Source organism: Pteropus medius, unplaced genomic scaffold (assembly GCF_902729225.1).
Source record: "Pteropus medius unplaced genomic scaffold, Ma_sr-lr_union100, whole genome shotgun sequence".
Taxonomy (NCBI): Eukaryota; Metazoa; Chordata; class Mammalia; order Chiroptera; family Pteropodidae; genus Pteropus; species Pteropus medius.
In genome coordinates, this window is record NW_024342467.1 from 12,794,333 (window position 1) to 12,804,143 (window position 9,811).

Consider the following 9,811-nt stretch of genomic DNA (forward strand, 5'->3'; position numbering starts at 1 on the left):
TTTTTTTTTTTTTTGGCTTTGCTTTTTACTTTGTTGGTTTTATTCTCCAGAAAAATCCCTTATAGAGTTGCAGAACTGGGCACCCACAGCCCAGGCTTCCACTCTCTCAGTTGAGCTATCTTCCTGGAAAGCATGTACTGATTTTCCAGTAACATCAGTAAAAGTCACTGGTCTAGCTTAGGACACATGCACATTGTTGTTTCACTGTGGCCAAAGAAATAGGGTCCCTGACTGGAGTTTCGAGTCACGTGCCCAACCCTAAGCCTAGAGGAAGTTGTGCTCCACCAGGACTTAACAGTTAGAGAACAGCGTAGGGACAGTTCCTGAGAAAAAAGGAAATGACATGGTCTAGAAGAAGAGGAAATGCATGGTAGACAGGCAAAAGCCATGGATATTTACTGCAATCACATGCTGTTGGTGCCCCATTTTCCTATTGAGGAAACTGAGACTTTGCAAGATTAAGTAGAAAACCTCAGATCATGCATTGGTAGCCCTGAAATTCAATCTCAACTCTGATTATAAATGACGTTTAATTATTTGCTGTGGTCAGTTGCCTACTATCCATTCCTATTACTAATCTAATAATCTGGAATGTGTTACAAAAAAAAATCGTTGAAAGAAAAAAATTAGATCTACAGCGTTTGTTAATATTATTTAGAAAATGTTGATGAAAAAGCTGACTATAATATAATATGTACCCCCAATCTATCTAAATCTTTCTACGAATAGAAAACAAAGAATGATTTTTTTTCAAGTTCATGATCTCCTTTAGAAAAATTAAATGGCGAAAATGAGTTAATTGATAAATACAAATTCCTTTTTAGAAAGGACACAGATTTAATATAAAATAATTGCCTCTTTATGACTGATTTATCTTAAGCCTGACTGCATTTAAATTATATCTTGCCCTTATTCAGACCTTATCTAGGGAAATAAATGAACCTTTCATTCTGGAAGGAGATAGAATGGAGAACGCCCCATGAGGAGACAAAGAAGAAATAGTCTGAGTTCTTAAAAGATGGATTGAGAGCCTTTTCTCTCCTCCTGGTCGGTGAGGAAGACATACATATCCCACTGCAATAAATCGTGAGTCACTTATAAAGCAGTCCCTTCTAATGTAGATCTATTAGGAATGCCTCCCTCCACCCCCAGAGCCCACCAGCACTGTCTTGTCCATTCTGAGCTTCCTCTGGGGGTCTGATGTGCAGTCATCTCCCCCAGGACCCATGAAGACACCATTCCGATGGCCATCTGTTAAGACAGGGTGCAGCTTGCTGTGCTCCTAAGACTCCATTCTCATGCTGTGCATTTTCCTTTGAAATAAAATATGTGACATTCTAGACCTTGGGCCCTTCTCCCTAGGAAAAGAGAAAGCAAACACTGAGACAAGTGCTCACGTCCTTCAAGGCCAAGTAATTCCGACTGAAGCCAAAAGTGTAGGGAAACATGGGGTGGAGAGGTGGCGGGGGAGGGGGCGAGGGTAGAAGCAGAACATCTCAAGTTCCTCCATTTCTGCCTACACAGCTCGGAGTTACTGGGTAATTGCCAAGGTACCTCTTTGTATGTGTAGACCTAGAAAAGTTTATATTTTTAATTGTGTGGGTTCAGTTATCTCATAAAATTGCACTGTACAAAACAGGGACTAGACATGTAGCAGTATCAAATTCAGAGTAAAACTTCTTTCCTTCCCTTTGGGAAAACCTGAGATTTTTGCAAATACACATTTTGGAAACAGGTCTCAGAGTGGCAAGAGATGGCACACCTGAGACTAGGCAAATACTTGCAACCAACGTGGTGTTCACTGGTGACCTTGACCAGAGCCGTTTCCACCGAGTGGTGGGGATGAAATCCTGGCTGGAATGGATTCGAAAGAGAATGAGAGGAGCTGGAATGGGCACTGAGAGTAGAGACATCACTTCTAAGGGGTTTTGCTGTAACTGAGAGCAGAGAAGTCTGCCCATGGCTAGAGGTGATGTGAGATCAAGAGAGTGTCCTTTGCTTTGTTTCATGGTGGGAGAGATTACGGTAGCGTTGTACTTCGCTGTGAACAGTCCAATATAGCGAGAGAAAACTGATGCTTGTGTAGAAAGAGATCACTGGAGCTACAGCCTTGAGTAGAAGAGAAGGAAGAAGATCTAGGACACAAGTGGAGGAATTGACCTTGGACGGTTCACTCGTCCAGACCAGAGGACACATGGCACCCCCAGTACAGGTGCAGGGAGATGGGAAGATATGGCAGTAGGAGCCTGTGAAGGTTCTCTTCAGCTTGCTTCAATTTATTAATGAAATAGAAAGTCAGGTATTAAGCTCAGATGAGGATGGGGGAAGGGGCGCTGAAATATAAGAAGGGAGGAAAAGATGAAATAGTCATCTAGCTGAATGAGTGACCTGCACGAACAACTCAAAGAGGCTCTTTCCAGATCAGGAGGTGGTAATATGACCACGGCAGACACTGGCTGTCAGTGCAAGCTCTGAATCCTGATTAGAATTGTCACGTGGCGATGAAATCATGCCTGACACACAGTGGGGGTAGATTTAACCTCACAGTCTTTCAAATACAAACATTTATAAAACAAAAATATTCTCAATTAAATAAAATAAAGACAGTCTCCCTGGACAAGGATAGGCATGAAACTAGAACCCTTTGGAAGATGCATTTAAAAAAACATTTCAAGGGCTTGAGGAAAAATCACTTCAAGTCTAGAAGCCAAAAGATAATGTAGCTTCCAAAAGAAGAAGCATAATGTGAATCAGAATGTGGTTAAAATGCTGGCAGAACAAGCCCATCAAGAATATTTTTACAACATAATTTGGACATGCAGAAGACATTAATATTTAAAGCAACATTTCTAAACAAACTTTTAAACAGGGGTTTTTGATTCGGCTTGTACACTCTCCTAGGACAGCATTCAGGTGGCCCACGCTCCCTGAGTTTGCACATCAAACGTTGTGCGTATATGAGTATGTGCATATTTCTGGAAGTGAGCACAGAACTGTCATTGAATTCTCAAAATAGTCTCTGATTCCAAAATCATTAATAATGACTTCCTTTAAAAAAGAGAGAGAGAGAGAGAGAGAGAACGATCTGCATGAGAAAACTTACAATAGACATAGAATATTTTACATCAGAAAATGTCTAAAATGAAGATTTAGAAAGAGCTTGGGGAAGTAGGAAACACAATAAGACCAGGAATCAAGAGTTTGGATTCTAGTTCTAGACTCACTTCTAACAAGCTGGGTCGGGGGAAGGGGTAAGATAAAATATTTTGTCATGTGTGTCCCCGTGCAAACCATGCAGGAAAATATTTTTGCTATAATATCAGTGGCTAGATTTAGTAGTGTGGTGTCTGTTTTAACTTTTTTTTTGTCAGTTGTCCCAAAGGTAGTTTTATTTTGCTGAAAAGGCAAAGAAAGGGGTTAGAAAAATTAGCATTAATTAAACTTTATTTCCCTTGGCCACAGGCCACACAGTTCAGATAAAGTGCAGCTTCTAGCCAAGTCCACTCCCAAGCAACACTCATAATGCATGGCTTAATTCATGTATATTTTGTTTTCTGACAAGGAAAAAGAGAAAAGGAGGAATAAAGACAGAAAAAAACAAGAAGGTAAACAAGGAGTATGTCTTCCGTGTAGCTTCCTTTGATTTTCTGCTTTTAGGGGAAGTAAGTGAGGCCGGGGCAGCACAGGATACAAAATTAGGTTTCAACTACATAGAAACCTATGCAAGGATATAAACAGCCAAATATAATTTCAGCAAACAAAAGCTTCATTCTTCCAGTTTAGGTCAAAACCCTTGGCGTTATCTTTGACCCCCGCCTCGCACATCCCTCCAAGCTGCTTTCCACATGGATCCAGGTCTAACCACTTCTTGCCACTTCACTGCCCCATCGGTCCAAACCGCTGTCATCCTTTCTGCAGAATGTGTAAGTAGCTTCCTAAACCGCCCTCTGCGTTTCTTTCCAAGAATTCGTCCTCCGCAGTCTGAGAGGGCTCCCATCTGCCTCCACGACCTCATCTATTCCTCCTCCCGTCACTCATCCTGTGCCACATGGGCTGTCCCCAGACACACGAAGTCGTCCCTCACCCCAGGGCCTCGGCGCCTGGGGCGCCTCTGCCCAGGAACTTACTCTGCGTTTGTTTCCCGGCTCTCTCCTATCCTTTCAAGGCTGCATTCAATGCCTCAAGGTATCCGAGATCATTTTACATAACATGACAAATCTCACACACAACAAAAAGTCTCACCAGAAAAAAAAAAAAATAGACAAATCTCCATTTAGTGCTCTATAGCCTTACTTAGTTTTATTTATTTTATTTCCCTCCATAGCATGTAGTACCACCCAACATACATGTATTTGCACATTTGTTGTCAAAATCAGGCCCATTTGAATTTATGCAACTTGAGATACCATTTTGTTTATTGCTGTGTCACCAATGCTTACAACAATGCCTGGCATATCGTTGATAGTCATTGAATATCAGTTGAATAAATCGGTGAATAAATGGATAAATAACTGAATAAAATAAACACATAAGAAAAACGGGAGAGAAGGTGGAAAAGAATGAAGAGACGAAGAAAGAACAACCTCCAAATCCATCTCTCTAGGGTAATAGTATATGGGTGAATATTTTGTACTTGTCTCAATTTTTCTAAATGTATAAAATAAAGATGTGCTACTTCTATAACCAAAAAATTAGCATTTATCCTAAAACGATTTTTGTCATATTTAAGATTTCACTATGATTAGAGAACAGAAAATGAAAATATGTTTTTTTTTTTAATCAATGTTTCAGTTTTAAGAGGATGGACAAGTTAAATAATAGATAGCATTCTTCAGATGAAGGCCCAAACTGTCTTAATGGCACTGTCACCCACTGAGCTGTCCAAGCCAGACGTGCAGACTCCTCGCCACCAACTGCGTCTCTCGTTGGGTGTTCGCTGTCCATCCTCTGAAGACATCGCTCTGCCCTTTCCGTTCCCACTGCCATGTCCACCCCCACCACCGTCATCACCACAGACACCCAGGGGTCATTTTTATTTCTCACTCACTTCTCACATCTAAAAGTCGATCGAGTCCTCTGAATTTTTTTTCCTACACTTTTCTCTAATCTTTCCCTTCTTGCCCACCCATACTCACATGGCCTTAGGGCAGTTCTGTATCATTTTTACCCTCAAATTCCTGCTTCTTAATTCAACCCTCTATACCTAATCTTTCCACCTTAGGCAGCCTCCTCGCTGCTGCTAGAGGGGTTTCTCTAAATCATTAACCCAATCATCTCCTTCTCTCTATATCATACAGTCTCTCAGCTTGCAGGACTGCTTCCAGGCCTGACCCTGCCCATCCTTCTAGACTTTCTCCTGCGAGGACCCACAGCTCTTCATTCCACCCGGCCCAGCTGCGGCACTGGTGGTTCCCAAAACTCCTCGTCCACCTCCCGTCTCCATGCCCCAAGCACGCCCATCTGTCTTGGATTGCCAATCGCTGGCCTAGTGTTTGGACACCTACTTAAAAACTCAGTGCCCCACCCCGCCCCGTCACCACCATCCCTGGAAGTTTCTCTCTGGCTCCCATTGATCTAGATGCTTTTCCTCCGAGTTCTCAGAGAAAGGCGTGCTCTGTTTTTAGTCATTGATTTGCTCGTCAGCCTCCTGAGGGAAGGGTTCATGTCTTCGACTGAATTTTCATTTTAACATTTAACTCAGTGTTTAATATTTAGTGGAAATTTAATAAATACTTGCTAGAGGAAAAGGGCGGAGGAGAGAGGGAAGTCAGCCAGGTAATTAGATAGATTAAGGCTAAACATATATTGAGGGAAAAGTACATAAGATCTTAAGATGTACACACCTACACACCGAGTCTCTGTCTGCAGATGTTTGCAAACCTTAGAACTGAGGTATTTGAAGTAAACAGTGTACAATGGTTAAGATCAGACAGACCATGTGGATTTCAAATCCCAGTTGAACCTCCTAGAAGCTGACTGACCCCAAGCACATTACTCAACCAATTTGAGCCTCAGTTTCCTCATCTAATAAGTGAGAAGAATAATATCATCCCCCTAATAAATCTGGTGTGAGGTCAAGTAGGATAATTCACATAAAAGGCTCAGCACAGTGCCCAAAAGCAATAAATGTTTAATAAATGTCGTTAATGATAATGATGGTGGTGATCATTAGGAAGTAGGACAGCGAAGTATCTTTAAGAGAACAGTAAGTGGAGGCCCAATAATAAAATCATTCAATATATCGAACTGGAATTACAGTCAATGTTATTTCAGAGGCCAGCCCCTAAATCAGCAACATCATAGGAGGGCTTGGGGACTTCAGCCAGCTGGCCAGCATCACGAGAAAAGGCAGCAGGCTATTCACATTTCTTACGAGTTAACAGTAATTTCAAAACTGTATATTCAGCATAGTTCCCCAGGATGGCAATGTATGTTACATGAAATAAAGTATTCCAGGATCAAATAAGGTCATGAGAGTCTGTAAACCAACTCGAGCACTGATTTTTCCTGCAGGACGTCTCTGAGCAACCCTGAGATGCGGGCAGCAAGATTCACCCAGCATTTCAAACCATAACATCCCGTTTCGTAGGTCATCTCCTGATACTTTTCAAAATGCCGTAATTCAAGAAAAGCTCCAAAAATCAGTAGTTATCATCCCAGGTCAATTGGGGAAAAAAAGGAGATTTAGCTCAGGTTTGAGAACAGAAAATGGAAGTAGAAGGTTTTAAAGAAATTAGTGTTTCACAGTTTTAAGAGGAGCAAGATCTTGTTAACTGTGAATGAACAGAAAGACAGAAGGGCCTCGTTCATTAACTTCACGCAGAGTCTCAGACATTCCCAAACAGTGGGTACGGAGGGCTGACAGGCACTGGCTCACAGACACCCGCAGGGGCTCATAATTTAAACGTGAGCCCTAGTGCTCCAGGAGGTCCCTCCTGCTCACTGTGGGCAACTGCTCGGGCCCGGGACGAAGGGGAGGCAAGGTCTGAGCCAGCACCTCACTGGGCAGATCTCTGAGAGAGAGCTGCGCTGGTGCTGAGTTCCCAGCATGCCTTGGCCCTTTCCAGCCGGCCGGCAAAGGCCAGACCAGCCTCTCATCTCTGTCACTGCCACGGGTCCCGAGTGCTCTTCTCTTGTATTCATTTGCTCTCAAGTATCTTTGTTGAGTCTGTAAGTTTCTCTTTTTTCATTCCGAATTGGTTTCCTGTCATTTTTATGAGAAGGAATTTATTGGTGCTTTAAAAAAATATAAAAATGTCTTTGTGTCTAAATCTTTCCTTAAGAGGCTTCTCCACAATATTTGTTCTCCATCCTGGTTTTTGATTTTTTTCTGAATTCTGTGCATCTGGGGCCAACTAAATAGAGGGGGATCTGGTAAAGGGCAGAGTTTGGATGGGGTGGGGAGGGGGCAGCCAGACCCTGGGGTGGCTGAGCCCAGAGCTCCTGCCTCTTGCTAAGGTCTATTACTCACTCAGCCACTTGGCAAGACTCTTCCCCCAGGCAGCTCATCCCCCTGCCTCTCACTGAATCATACACACTCCGTGCAGGGAGCCATCACCAATAGCCACCAGCTCCTGGGGACCACTGGTTAGCTACTGAGAATGCCAAAGCCCCGGAGAGGCAGAAGGGACCAGCCCACTCAAGGTCAGGGCTGAGTCTGCAGGCACCTCTCGCACCACCTCTCCACCTGGCCTCCAGGTGCTTTCTCCACAAGGCACAATGCTGGTGGCGATCCCTGGCCGGGCTGTGAGATGCGCACTTGCTCTAGGCTAAGCGAGAGGCGTTCTCTGGATCAGAGGGAGTTGTGGGCCCCACACAGTGCTGGGCTGAGGAGGGTTGTGGAGGGAGGTATGCAAAGCCCTGTCCACTCACCTGCTTCCTCGGGTAGACCCAGCAACAGTATAAAAGAGAGAGGGCGTGGGGCGTAGCCCGCTCCCAGTCCACCTGAACATCACACTCACGTTTACTGAGGACTCCTGGAAAGAAATGCTTGAGATAGGCTTGAAATTAGTTTTGACAAAGGTAGAGAACCTGCCTCCCACAAGGCTGAGTGGGAAACAGCAGTTTGCAGAATTGGGCGTAGCAGGGTTTTCACTGTGTAGAGGGGATCCCCCTGCAATGCGCATGAGAAAGACAGGAATGGATAAAGCACAAGTTTTCTCTGTTAAGTGGGATTATCGGTGGTGTTTCTTTTTCTCTTCACAACTTTCTGCTTCTTCTAATTTTTCTACAATGAGCCTTCTCACTTTTACCAACAAAAAAGCATCACTAAACCATTTGATTAAAATCCTGCTAAATACCCACTTACAGAGTGACAGTTATGGATAAGACGGGTATGTGTGCCTGTGTGTATGTGTGTGTGTGTGTGTGTGTGTGCATACTTATATAGATACATGCACCATGTACATATATAAATTTGGATAATGTATATGCCCCATGTGTCTATGACTGTATCTGACTATTATAGATGTATAATGATTAACTTCAAAGAGCCACCAACACAGAGAATTGACCTACTGGTAAACCCACAGAAATATGTCACACCCAGATGGTTAACAAGAAAAAAGAAAAAGAGACACTCACTAGTTGTGATAAGGTCTGTCCTCATTTTCTGGGGTTAAGTGACGGTTGCAAAATCATCCATTTACTCTTCGTGAAGATGGCCATCTTGACAGAATCAAATGGGGATGTCCCTGCTTGGAGCAGAAGCCGTGTGCCACCACGGTGACAATGAGCTTAATTGACGTTTGTGCCCAGGGGCGGCTTCTCTCTCCTCGCCCTCCTCCCAAGGGACAAACTGCACTTCACAGGAGGGAACAGAGCGGGCTGTTTAATCCGAGTCAGTGCAAGCCCAGTGTCAGGTACGGAATACCTGCTGGCATGGCGGCCAGCCCCCCACACCGTCTGCTCTGCCACCAACCAACTGGTGCCTCCTCTCACAGGTACCCCTCATGCTGTGCGGCCCCCTGAGGAGTCCCCCTTTGGGATGCCTAGGCCGGCAGCCTCAAGCACTCACTTTCCACACCTGCACGCATGGGGTTCTGGTGGGGTTGGGGGGAATACCACTCTAGGATTTGTAGACATATCAAGATCCTGTGGAATGGGGGACACATGGTTTCCTAAAAGAAAAGTCAGATATGCTTACTTGAAGAAGGAGGGAAGAATACCAGATGTCAAATAATTTCTCAGAGCATCGCTATAAAATGCACCTGAAAAAGGAATCGATCCTGTTGAAAATAATTTCAGGGAACTAAAAATGAGAACAAGGAAAAAACTGAGATGATGTAACAGTGTAGAATAGAACATTATCAAGGACATATGTCTGCTCAAGAGAGTTTGCTCTAGAAAATACCTTCACAGTAAGAATCCAGGAATGATGGTATCTTGTTTAAAATGTTTGTTTTCATAGGACAGAGTATAAACAGCCTCAGAGTCGAAACAACTTTTTCTGGAACTGAGGTATTTTTTTCCTCCGAAGAAGTCCAAATTTAATTAAGATGGGATAAACAGCATCTGGACATTCCTGATCTTATATCTTGACATAATTTAGCCACAAAAGCAGTCATATTTTCTCAGAAGATGATTCTTCTTTTCCTTCTGATGGGCTTTGTCCTTGAGCAGGGGAGGGGAAGAGGTCGCTAGAATTTGTCACATGTCCAACACTGTTATGGACGGCTCTGCTTTGGAGGCTCTTCACTGGAGGCCAGAGAGAAACCCAGGACTTCACAAAAGTATTCAAAAGGCTCTTCAAAGTCATAGGGCTCTGAAGGAGAGCATCTGTCACCAACCGACTCTTGGCTGTCCTGCTTTA